At 27.3% G+C, this 14,269-nt stretch overlaps 1 protein-coding gene across 1 annotated transcript in view; it reads left to right on the top strand.

Moving 5' to 3' along the window:
• The window catches only part of LOC107447019 (peripheral plasma membrane protein CASK), a 622,119-nt gene that overhangs the window by 494,869 nt on the left and 112,981 nt on the right, over positions 1–14,269 (top strand).

The following is a 14,269-nucleotide window of genomic DNA, read 5'->3' as shown; positions in this document are numbered from 1 at the left end:
AAAATAATTTTTAATAATTATTTATTATTAAATTTAATTGAGAATTAAAATATTTTAAATTAAGGGGTATGAATTTTTTTATACCATATTAATCTACATATTTTTCTATAGAAAAATCTAACGTTTCAATTGTTATTATTTTGTTGTAAATACCGAGAAAAAATATAATTAATTTTTCTAAAAAAAATAATTTGGTGACAATGAAGAAATATTTAAATGGGGCAATTAATATTTAAACGTGGTTAACTTACGATGAACTTGACTTACACGAGCGTAGCATAAATTTTCATTCTTATTTGTTTCGCTAATAACCGATTGCTAATCTTTCTTTTATTTTTTTTTAATTATAAAATGCTGTATTTTTCTTTTAGTCGCCTAAAAGTTCATTCGCAATTTAGTAAAGAAATTTGAATAAAGCATTTTATTGGATAAAAAGTATTTTATTCAACGACTGTCAAGCTTTATGTTTCTGATAGAATGTGATTATACATCAGATAATGATTATATTTAATGTGATTATTTTTTAGTTTGTTTTTTTCAATAATTGATATAATTTCAAGAATACACATACGTATACATAGATTTAGAATAAGATATTTATCAATTTCTTCATTATATATTTTATAATTATTTATACGAATGCGTAGTCAAAATTTTTATTCATCCTAAAATTTTTCAACATCTTATCTATTGTCTTAATCTTAAAATAAATTTTTAAATTACCTGTCTGCGCGTGTTTCGCAGAACTATTTTATCAATTATTTAATTAAATTATAACATTTCTTAAAATTTTATACTTTACGCTAACACGTATATTATTTTTTCATTAATATACTAATCATTTTTTAGTACTTTATTTTAGGTTTTCCTTTAAAGTAAACTTCCTTTTTAAATTATTGTCACGTTTTTATTAAAAAAATATTGCTAGTTGAGAATAAAATCTTGTTAAGAAATTAAAAACATTCTACCATTTAAAATTATTCGGTGCAAAACAGTTGACTATTTACTAATCACACTTTTTTCAAAAAATAAGATAATTTATTGATTGTCCTTTTTTATTGTTTCTTGTAACTTCAGCATAGATTATCTAAAATATTGTTGATGTTTTATAAGTCACTACAAAGAGTATAAAGATATCGAACAGAAAGAGCTGTCGAATACGTAGCAAAAATTTTTAAGCGTCTAAAAATATTTAAGTATCTTAAATGTCGTCCTAACATCTTAATTGTGAAATTAAATTTTTAATTACCTGGCCACGTGTGATTCACGGAACTATTCAGCTACTTATTTCATTATATTTTTTACTCTTTCTTTTTGCTACCACGTAGATTTTTTTCCGATAATAAGCTAAACTATTTTGTATAATTTTTATAGGTACTTAAAGTGTTTCTTTAAGTTAACACTCGTTGTAAGTAATAGCTAAGTTTTTTTAGCGAGTCTCAGAACTATAGCCAGTTAGCTGATAAGATTTTAAAAACATTTTCTGTCTTAAAATTACTCAATACAAAACGTCTGCCTGATTGTAGTAAATAAGTGCACCCTTTTTCCTAAGATTGAACAAACAACTTATTTATTTATTTACTTTATTGTTTCTTATTTGGTTGGTTTGTTAAAAGTAAATACATATTAATGCAACTCAAAAAAACCACAAGTTTGCTTTGTTTTTTAAATGAACAAATTCGAACCGCTATTTTATTTTGACGTTTAAACTTATATATTACACCTTTAACTTTAAGAAAGCTGCCCTTTTAAAAAAAGATGTTGAAAAAATGTACTTTTGTTAAAATTATTTTTCCACCTTAACACGATTCCCAAGATATTATTATACAGTAAAGCTTGTGTAAGTTGACCACTTGTTGTGCATTGTTTTAGTGGTCAACTTAGACAAGTGGTCAACTTATAGGGTCATTGTTTACTTTTTCGTTTCCCATATCATGTTGCTATATATTTATTTTTATTTTTTTACTTGACTTAAAAATTTTATTCAGAAAATATGCAAATGAATATCTTAAGAAATGTATTTAAACCTGAATGAACTTCAATTTGATACACATAATTCTAATATTTAACTAATTTTTTTTTTAAAAAATTACTTCGTTAGTTATGCATGTGAAGCGTTTAATAAATATAATTTCTTAAAATATCAGAACACGAAAACATGTAATTTGAAAACTTTAACAAAATAAAATTATTTGAACTCTTTAAAATTTATTTACTACACTTAAAGATCAAAGACCATAAATAAGGGATCAAAGCATATTTCAAAACATTCATTTATTCAAATGCTCACTATTACAACTGGAAGAGCAACCTGTTTTCAATGAACGGATGAAAGAAATGGTCAAAAGTTTACAGTTTGTTTACCTTACAGTTTCCCCAACAGATGGTCAATTCACAAAAGGGGTTAGATTAGCTTTCTACAATATTTCACCAAACAAGTGAAATTTTAACATACATTGCAAAAATGAGAGAAAATTTTCTGAATTTTTTTTTCTTGTCAACTTATGAGGGTTTCAGAATAGAATTTCATAATACTCCTAGACAAAATTGACTTATTTCAGTGGTCAACATACAAGATAGACAGGTGGTCAAGCTACAAAGGTTTTGCTTCTTTATATTATATAGGAAAAATTCCGTTCTTGATAATTGAGGTCAACTTACGCAGGTGCCCAACTTACAAGGGTGGTCAACTTGGCAGGTTTCACTGTAGCATAATTTGTTATTAGGAAAATACCTTATTTTGTTAAGCAGCAAATAGTAAAAAATGAAATTTGAAAAAAGAATTGGAAGCCTTGCCAATTTTAGAATCATCATCTGTTTTGAAAAAAAATTAATAAAAAATATGCAATTTTCCAAATTTTTTGATAAAAAAATATTCTGCGAGAAGAATTAACATACTTTTTTACAGAAACTGTGAATATCGATTTTTCCTATATTTCTTCATAAGAGGATAAGAATGATATTGCTCCTAGGAACCTACTCAATTATTTCATTAATTAAGGAATTAAAATCTGTTTGGACGAAACATATCATTCCTTGAAAGCTAAAGTGAGAAAAAATTTAACTATTATTTATCTAAGCTTAATCCATTAATTTAATGGTAGCGGTATCAAGGTTTAGGATATGCGATGAAGCCCCGTTTATTATTATACTATAAATGCATTGAATCATATAGCTTCAATAATTTATTTTAAGAAAATTATTTTATAATTTTAAGCAAATGAGGATGTAAAAATGAACTCGATCGAAGAACGCCTAAAGTATACCCGAAAATATATATCGAATAAACTTTGGTATCAATAAATAACTTCAAGCAGAACGGAAACGCTAACCTACTTGAAATAGCGCAGTCCTTGTTACTATTTAATTTTGATTCCCGGTGCTAGGGGACATTCCATTTTCACATTCGACTTTTGAAATTTCAACTGTAACAACAACAAAAAATTTGTCCTTAAAAATGTTATTAAGGTTAGAAATTTTAAAAAAATTATACTGAATTGATATTTTTAGATAGTAGTAACTAATTATTATTTTTTTTAACTTAAGAACCTATGCCGTTATTTTACGTAAAACCTATTTCAATATCGCGAGAAGTAATTTAATATACTGTGTTACTAAATGAATAATCCCAAGAAACTGAATTGAAAAAATTAAAATTTCAATGATTTGAAAAATAATAGAGGATAATAAAAGTAGACATGTTTTGAGCGTCCAATAATTGACGTCGCAAGTTATTCACGCTTGACGAGTTTTGAGAATGGGCGCTTATAATTGAACGTTCGAAACATGTCGACTTTTATTTCATATCTTCATTTTTTATGAAGCCAGAGAAGTTTTTATTACCAATTATACTGTTTTACACTTGAGTTTTGATCATTATTTTGATAAGGATTGCTCGTAAAAGTAAACATAGGCATTTTAATATTTTAATGCGATTCATGTGGTCTTTAAAAAAGTAAGAGAACCGTAGCATCAATATTGTAACTATGAAGCTGTTTTTAACTTTAAGATTAAAATTTTGAAGACGGATATTTTGAATTTATGAAATTGAATATTTTATCTTTTATGTTTTTGAGCCGTATCAGATATAAGTAAAGCAAGATAGAAATCATAGTAGCCGTATTTAATGATAAATGTGGCTTATCGTTATTGAAGAACGTGTGTGTGACATCTTATGGTGAATTAGCAAAGATAATTTTCAGAATGCATCGAAACATCCAGATGCTATTTGCAAATCATCTTTTTCCAAAGAAAACCATGTAACCCAAATATCTGACACAATGGAACGATTTTTTAAACTAAGACTCGTACAATATGGAACATATTATTTCAATATGTTATATATTATTCTTAAAATTTTGTATATAGTTAGAATAAGTTATGTAAATTTGATTTTAGTTTGAAATCTTTACATAAATGAAGTAAAAACAACATAAAAAAAATCCGAGTAATGTTAGATAAAAAGTTATTGTATTCAAATTTTAAAATCATAGAAAATCATAAATAAATTATTTATTGATTCAAATTTTCTTTTTAAAGCAAATAAAAAAGAAAAAAATCTTTGCTTTTTGGTCAGAAATCAGCTGAAAAATTGCCTCTTGCCCAGAAACTCAATATTTTCGATTAGCTATTAATAAATAACCTCTCCGAGCAATCATAACATTATTTTAATTTTTTTTATATAGTCTGAACTTGGTTGCTTAGCAATGGAGTAAAATTAAGTTTTCCTCTCTAGAATTATTCTATGGGTTATCTTTAATATATTCATTTGCGGTTGCGACTTTGCTTGGCTGTTTTTTGGGACTGTTGCCAAATATAACTTATTAGCCCCGCTATTTATGATCCAATCTTTTCGAAATTTTGTCTACCTTGTCTATTTTAAGGGTCTGGAATCGAAAAATGATTTTAAAAAAAAAAATCTATATTTATTCAGAGAGAGTGGGTTTTGTGTCTGATTCCGCAACTTAATTAATAGTTAACACTAATTAGCATATTCGAAATCTCCCCCAGAAACCATTAAGATTGACACTTAGTACGTGAAAATCCGATCATTGAAACGGAAGTTATTCAAGGTGATATTTTTTTTTTTTGTCTACTTTACAACCGGGGAAAAAAACGAAATACTATGAAACCTAATTAATTTTGATCTAATGACCGGATTTTCACTTATAAGAACTCAAAAAAAAGTCAAATATTTTAAAACAGTAATATATATTTAAAATTCGATTTCTTGGCACTGATTCGACGTATTTCGTTCAAATTTTATATTTCCCATATAAAATTACATTCTGACTTTACAAAAATGTGTATACCGTATAATTCAAAATTATTTCAACTAATTTTAAGTGAAATATTAAAAAATAATGAGTAATTGTTAAAAGTTATTTTTTACATGGAATTATCTTTGAATAAACAAATTCTTTTAATTGATTTCAAAACATTTTCAATACGCTTAAAAAGTTCTTCAGATATAGCGAAATACGTAAAAAGTAAACTTATCATTAAAGATTCCAAATTTCTGACTATTCTCTTGCTCAAACTATTGGGACCGTATTTTCCAGATTGCGAATACGGCTACTACCTTATTTTAAGTGTCAAGAATCTAAATACGTTGAAAAAAAGATATATTTTATTCAGAGAAACAACGTTGTATGATTTCGTAACTTTTTAATCGTCTGCACTATTTAATTATACCATATTTGAGATTACCCATGTGAACTACTAAGTTTGAGCCCTAGTACGAGAAAATCCGATCAATGTATCAAAAGTTTTTCAGGGTGTTCGTTCTATTTATTTATTTATATATTTGATTTGTTTTTATTCATTTTCATTTTATTTATTTTTTGCGTGCTCATTGCACACGTTTTTGCATGCAAATTCAAAAGCAGCGATGTTATTCGCGCGAGCAAAACATTACGAACTTTATAACCGAAACCGAATATAAAAATCAAATTCAATAAAAACTGAAAGTTCTTTTTAGTGTAAAAATAAATGCGAATGCCTTTGGAAGAAGAGAACAACAAAAAACAAGTCGGTATTCTTTTCTTGAGAAAGTTAATTTGATCTGAAACAAACGTTTCGCTTCAACAAAAAAAACTAAAACTTACTCTAAAAATAATGCTAAACAAGAAGTGAAGCTGTTAGTGAGAGAAAAAATCGAGTTTCATAAAAATTTTGGCTTTTTTTTTAAGCAAGAAAATCCTCAAGTTCTCACTTTAAATTCGAAAACAGTGAAAATTATCCCTGAAAAAAATTTTTTCAACCAATAGAAGGAGAAAGCTTTTCTTCTGGAAAAATTTTTTCTACATTTAATTTCCATTTTCTTGTTCTTTTTTTACTATTTTGTTGAGTGCTCTTGAATTATTAGAATTTTTTTTTCTCTTCGAATTGTATTTTGAGACGAAGGACTGGAATTGTTTTAAATAAATTTTTCCAAGGTAATGTGAGCTGAAAAACTCTCTTTTATATATTTTTTTTTATGTTTTAAATATTTTATAAAAGTGTGTATATCAAATATATTAATGGAGTACTTCAGAATATAATCAAAAAATTCAATTGCTATTTCCTTAATGCGGCATAAGCATTTTTTTTTTATTTGAACGGTTTGTTTCATTTTAAGTCCTTATATTTTTGCAGTATTCTTCTTCTTATTATGATTAAGTAGTAAGTAGAAGTATTATTCTTACGTTTTCGACTAAATGGAATCGATATACATGGTATTTTACTTTAAATGAAGAAACTTTTTTGTAGAATACGTGGGTTTAATGGAATTTTGTTAAGGAATGTTAAATAAATAATTGAGAAATTAAAAAAAGAAAAAAAAACTCTGTATAACGGTTTAAAGTTATTTGTTAGAAAAAAATATTAAATGGAATTCGAGTTATATTTTTAAAGTATCTTATCAAAATAGGCTCAGGAATTTTTTCTTGCTGAATGCTTTTCTCAATCCATAAATTGATCATCTTCTAAGCATAAGAAATATTTGTAATATTCGTTATAGGGCGGAAAAAAACGAATCACTTTAAATAACTTTTGGTCTAATAATCGAATCTTCATGCATCGATTTACCCAATCTTAATAGTTCAGAAGTATGACCTCAAATTAACCAATTAGTTAGTACACATGATATTTTAAGTTGCGGAATTACGTACACACTGAATAAATATACAATTTTTTTTTACCTATTTGGATTTCTGAAAACAAAAATAGCCGAAATCTGGAAAATACGGTCACAATAGTTTCGTTAGGACCGCGGTCCAATATTTGGACCCCTTAATGTTAATTTATTTTTTTGTGTATTTCGCCGTAACTGGAGAACTTTTTTAATGAATTTTAAGCAAAATGTTTGCACATAATTATGAAATTCGTTTATCCAAATTATAAAATTTGTTTTTCTTTATAAGATTAAATTCTTTAGAATGATGTAAAATTTATATATACCTTACAATTCAAAATTGTTTCTACTCTTATTGAATAATGTAATTAAAAAATAATAAGTAATTATTAAAAGCTATTTTTTTGCATGGAATTTTCTTTGGATTAATAACTTTTATAATAATTACAAAAAATTTTTCGATTCGTTGAAATAATTCTCAAGAAGTGGGGAAATATGCAAAAAGTAAAATTAACATTAAAGGATCGAAACTTTGGACCGTTCTACTGTCCAAATTATTGGGACCATATTTCCCAGATTGCGGCTATCCCTATATTTCGAGGGTCAAAAGTAGAATTCCGTCGAAAAAAGGTATGTTTATTCAGAGAAAGTACGTTTTTTTGACTGATTTCGTAATTTAAAATATCGTCTGCACTAACTAATTAACATATTTGAGGTCACCCCTACGAACCATTAAAATTGATACCTAGTAAATTGAAATCTGATCATAAGTTCAAACGTTATTCAGGGTGATTCAGTTTTCTTTTCTTTTTCTGTGTTCTGAGTACTTAATAAAAACACTCATACCATATAACTGAACGCTAAATGTGCTAGCTTTAAAATTGCAAAGCTTCTCAAATTTGTAATGCTTTTCCCTATAGTTTTTCGCAATGTCAAGGGGAAAAAACGTGTTGAATTAGTTTAATTCCTTATTAAAAATTATAATTTGCGTGGCAAATATTTAAATAAATATAACTGAAATTTAACTTTCTTCTTTAAATCTAATATATATTTAGATCATCTTCTTTCTCAATGTGTTTAAAAATTTTACAAATTCTGCGACTTTTATAAACATAACAAGGTTTTTTCTTAAAGAAAAAATTTAATCGTCTTTCCAGCATATAATATTTATATACGAAATTATATAGCTTTTACTTTAATGAGTAATTTCTTCATGATTTTATCTATGTTAAAAGCACAATTCATTCTGCGTATAAGTTTTGCAAATTTTATTTCCAGAAATAAAATTATTTTTGTTTCAAACCTGAAATCGATTTTAGCTTTACTTAGGGCTTTCTTTTTTCTTGTCTGACGCATTAATCCTTTGATAAATTGCACAAAGTAAATCTGGAGAATATAAGGCCTAAAAAAATAAGATTTCTTTTCCCTGTAAATGACTAGAGATAGAGTTAAATAATGAAGATAAAAATCACTCCTCCAGAAATGAAATATTATCTTCAAACTTCTCGGCAATTGTGTTCCCTGTGGGCTTATATTTTTGTCTTCATTTCCGGAAGTTTCTCTTTGAATACCGGTAACTATCACGGAGAGTTTTTAACAATCTTTTTACATTGAATTGCTTTTGTTCTGTGACGAAATTTATGTTCACACTAACTATCTGTAAAATTAATTAAGAGGATGTAAAAATTAACGCTCTTTAGAATTGTTATGTTAATTAAGAGTTTTTAAAACGTCTTTTTATTAAATAATTTTCATCTTAAAATCATTCATTATATGTCTTATTTTATTGAAAAGTATACGACAAATCGAACACATATTTCAAGCAGACAATTCTATAAATAGCGGATTTTCGATATCGTTTTCTAATTTTCAATTTTAAACTTGCGTTGTTACATGGGCAACACGTAAAAATAAAACGTCTTCATTTCCGGAAGTTTCTCTTTGAATACCGGAGAGTTTTTAACAATCTTTTTACATTGAATTGCTTTTGTTCTGTGACGAAATTTATGTTCACACTAACTATCTGGAAAATTAATTAAGAGGATGTAAAAATTAACGCTCTTTAGAATTGTTTTGTTAATTAAGAGTTTTTAAAACGTATTTTTATTAAATAATTTTTATCCTTAAATCATTCTTTATATGTCGTATTTTATTGAAAAGTATACGACAAATCGAACACATATTTCAAGCAGACAATTCTATAAACAGCGGATTTTCGATATCGTTTTCTAATTTTCAATTTTAAACTTGCGTTGTTACATGCGCAACACGTAAAAATAAAACGTCTTCATTTCCGGAAGTTTATCTTTGAATACCGGAGAGTTTTTAACAATCTTTTTACATTGAATTGCTTTTGTTCTGTGACGAAATTTATGTTCACACTAACTATCTGGAAAATTAATTAAGAGGATTTAAAAATTAACGCTCTTTAGAATTGTTATGTTAATTAAGAGTTTTTAAAACGTCTTTTTATTAAATAATTTTCATCCTTAAATCATTCATTATATGTCTTATTTTATTGAAAAGTATACGACAAATCGAACACATATTTCAAGCAGACAATTCTATAAATAGCGGATTTTCGATATCGTTTTCTAATTTTCAATTTTAAACTTGCGTTGTTACATGGGCAACACGTAAAAATAAAACGTCTTCATTTCCGGAAGTTTCTCTTTGAATACCGGAGAGTTTTTAACAATCTTTTTACATTGAATTGCTTTTGTTCTGTGACGAAATTTATGTTCACACTAACTATCTGGAAAATTAATTAAGAGGATGTAAAAATTAACGCTCTTTAGAATTGTTTTGTTAATTAAGAGTTTTTAAAACGTATTTTTATTAAATAATTTTTATCCTTAAATCATTCTTTATATGTCGTATTTTATTGAAAAGTATACGACAAATCGAACACATATTTCAAGCAGACAATTCTATAAACAGCGGATTTTCGATATCGTTTTCTAATTTTCAATTTTAAACTTGCGTTGTTACATGCGCAACACGTAAAAATAAAACGTCTTCATTTCCGGAAGTTTATCTTTGAATACCGGAGAGTTTTTAACAATCTTTTTACATTGAATTGCTTTTGTTCTGTGACGAAATTTATGTTCACACTAACTATCTGGAAAATTAATTAAGAGGATTTAAAAATTAACGCTCTTTAGAATTGTTATGTTAATTAAGAGTTTTTAAAACGTCTTTTTATTAAATAATTTTCATCCTTAAATCATTCATTATATGTCTTATTTTATTGAAAAGTATACGACAAATCGAACACATATTTCAAGCAGACAATTCTATAAATAGCGGATTTTCGATATCGTTTTCTAATTTTCAATTTTAAACTTGCGTTGTTACATGCGCAACACGTAAAAATAAAACGTCTTCATTTCCGGAAGTTTCTCTTTGAATACCGGAGAGTTTTTAACAATCTTTTTACATTGAATTGCTTTTGTTCTGTGACGAAATTTATGTTCACACTAACTATCTGGAAAATTAATTAAGAGGATGTAAAAATTAACGCTCTTTAGAATTGTTATGTTAATTAAGAGTTTTTAAAACGTCTTTTTATTAAATAATTTTTATCCTTAAATCATTCTTTATACGTCTTATTTTATTGAAAAGTAATACTTATACGACAAATCGAATATATATAAATTTCAAGCAGACAATTCTATAAATAGTGGATTTTCGAAATCGTTTTCTAATTTTCAATTTTAAACTTGGGTTGTTACATGCGCAACGCATTAAGAATAAAACGCTGTAATAAAAGGAAAAAGTTACTCCGATGCAGAAGTTTATAAGTTTAAAAAATTTTATTTCCAAATCGCTTTTATTTTGTTTTTGTTAAGTAACTGTGAAATGGATTTTAATTTTTTCTTACATTTTTCCTTCTTTGAAGACTTGAATCATTGATAAATTATATAAAATTAGAGCTAGTAAATATTAGGCTTAAAAATATGAAATGTTAGATTTTATTCACTAGTAAATAATGAAGGCAAAAGTCAATACTTTAAAATTCGTCAATTCTCGTCAATTATATTCCCTTTGAGCCAGCTCAGGGGATAGAGCGTTCGCCTTCCAATGAGGTGAACCGGGTTTGAATACCAACAATGGCTATTCGCTATGAATTCCGTACCCGGCTTGCACCAACTACAGTGCTGACATAAAATATCCTCAGTGGTTGACGGATCATGTGTTAGAGTCCCTTTGCCGTCAGGCTAACTGTGGGAAGTTTTTGTGGTTTACCTCTCCATGTAACGCAAATGCGGTTCCATCTCCATGTAACGTTCCATTAAAAAGTTCTCCACGAAGGCAAAATTTCTCCCAATACTTGATCCAAGAGTTCCCTTGTCTTCTGGATTGGGTTCAAAATTACAAGACTACGGAGTTGAACATTGGTAGTCTAAACTCAAAATTGGATCCGCTGTTCAACTACGGTTGTGTAATAAAATAAAATTACATTCCCTCTGGGCTTATATTTTTTCTCTTTATTTTGAGTTCTTGTTTCTACCGCTATAAATAAACTTTGATAACTTTTTTTTTTTACTTTAGGTGTTTTTTTTTTTTTTTTTTTCTGTGACAAATTTTGCGTCCTTAGTAACTACATGCAAACATTAATAAAAGGAAAACAAAAATTACTCCTCTTAAAAATTTTATTTTTTGAATTGCTTTTTTAAGGTAAATTATTTTTTTCATATATATATCTCCTACTGTAGATACAAGAAAAAGAAGCATTTTTTTTTTTTTTTTTTTTGGTTTAAAAGAATCTAGTTATAAAGCATAAATTAACTATAATTGTGATAACAAATAAAATGTCATAGATATTATTGAAATGTAAGTAGACAATTTTGTGTATAACAAGGAAGTTGAATACCTTTAAAATGTCCGACTTATAAGGAGGCTATTAAGTAGAATTGATTATTTGCGGGGGATTAGCTCATCGGATAAATGTTTAGATAAGCTTAGATATTTAATCAGTAGACTTCTATAATGTTCGATAAAATTCATCCTTTCTAAATAGCTTTAAACTTTGGTATTTAATATAGAGAAGAGATTAATTTCTACCGTGTTGTGAATTTCATTACATCAATATTCATCCATATTGATCAAAATTATAGTACATTTATTTACACGAAAATCTACAGTTTTACTGCCTGAAGTAAAGATATAATTTTCAGCTATAAATGCTTTCTTGCCGTGAAGAATTATCTGGTCATTAGAATAGACAAATAACAGAAATGTTTTATAAGTTATTAAACTTTTTTAAAAATCGCCAATTTGGTGACATTTTCCCATCTATATCAAAATCAATGCCTTATTCTCATTTTTTAAAATTTTTTATAAACCCAGATAATACAACATTGGAGTAAGTTTTTAAATATTAAAAAAATTAAAGCTTTTCATTTTCTAAAAACTGTGGTTTTTTTCTATCTTCTGTTTTGCGCCATTTTCGGAATAAGCATCGAGGGCGCTGGCTTTTAGGCTAAACTTGTACGACCAAAGTACTGAAATAATAGTACTAATATAATACTAGTACTGAAATAATTGCCCTGAATTTACTCATATTCTCATAAATTAACTGAAATGCTTGGGTTTTTCATAATCTTCAAATTGTGTAATTTTGCTTATTTATTATTCTCATGTTATGATTAAATAAAACTAAATTCGTCAATTTCATTCCATTTGAGGGCATTCATATGCTTAGTCTTCCTTTATATGATTATTCTTGCAGAAGTGCTTTTGCCGTTTCTCCATTGTTCGTTCTTCATGTTAATGAAAAGTATATTGCTTCCTAACCCTAGAGGCATACGGAAAAATTCTTCATCCTAAGAAGTAATTACTAATGACAATGTTTGTCTGGTAAGGAAATATGTTAAAACATTTTCACGATTCTGAACAATCGCGACTGTTGGTTGCAGCTCTATAGCTTAGGGCCTTTTTAAATGTGATGTCGGAACAATTACTTCTTTAAATAAATACAAAATAATTTTGATTTCATAAAACAGCCATGCATTATTCCGTTGCTGTCTCTGTATGCATTAATCTACAATTCTGCAGGAAACAAAAGTGATTTTGATTCTCGAATATTACTCAAAGAAATTAATGTAATTGATGAAAGTTGAATATTTCAGACTAAATGGAATTCCGTTTCTTAAAGAATGACTAGGGCAAAATTATCTGCACGGATGCGCCATTTAATTCTCGGTGTATTGAGTTCGTTGCGATTGTAAACAGATTCTATATCATGCGTGATCGTCTGCAGAATTGAATGATTCACGATCACCTGTTCTTGTTCTAAGATGACGGCGGCATATCTGCAGGTAATGGAGGGGAGAAATATTAGCATTTCTGAACGAGAAAGCGTGTATATTGAGGATTGTATTTTAATGAGGATGAAAGGATATATACCTCCTTTTGGATTAAATTCTAACCCCCTTCACAAACTGGAATCTACATATCCACGTGTCTGTCAGATACTTCCGCGGACTGATTTCATTCGACTTGTAGAATATTTGATCAGATGCTGTAAATGTAACTCAGAATAATACGCCATTAAGGGAAAACCACATTTAATTTTTTGTTTTTCTTCTTGCACAAGTTTTTCGTATCAAAACGTTTTTTTTATGTTGTTAATTTTATTGCATATGATGATATTAATCTATATACACAAATTACACACTTAATTTCCAATCGTTTAATTATATTTACAATCCATAAACATTTTTCTTATTGGTTTATCGGTGTTTTAAATTAAACTGTAAATGATTCAGTTTTGTTTAATGTTTTAAAGATAACTACAGTGACGTTCGCTAGCTTATAGCTCTAATAAAAAAAATTGTTTATTACGCATTCTGTAATACTCAATTATTTTTATTCGTTGCGTCAGATTAAATGAATGATCAGCTTGATCGTGGTAGCACAGACGAACTGCGTCACTAAATTGGTATTTTTAAAGTAGTCTGAAACGACGTGTGTATTTTGTTTATAATTTATGCTTTTTGAACGTGTTACTATAAAACTGAATTATTTAAAAGAACGGTAACTTTAATTTTAAAAAACATTTGTACTGAAAAGCGAAATTAATGGAGAAATGGTACTACTTCGTTGAGGAGAAATGTAAAAAATATGCCAATATTTGATTCCACGTTCCAT

Source organism: Parasteatoda tepidariorum, chromosome 3, assembly GCF_982258835.1.
Source record: "Parasteatoda tepidariorum strain Cologne lab strain chromosome 3, Ptep-v5.0, whole genome shotgun sequence".
Lineage (NCBI taxonomy): Eukaryota > Metazoa > Arthropoda > Arachnida > Araneae > Theridiidae > Parasteatoda > Parasteatoda tepidariorum.
Note: the sequence above shows the minus strand (reverse complement) of the source record. Positions and strands in the feature narration are given on the sequence as shown.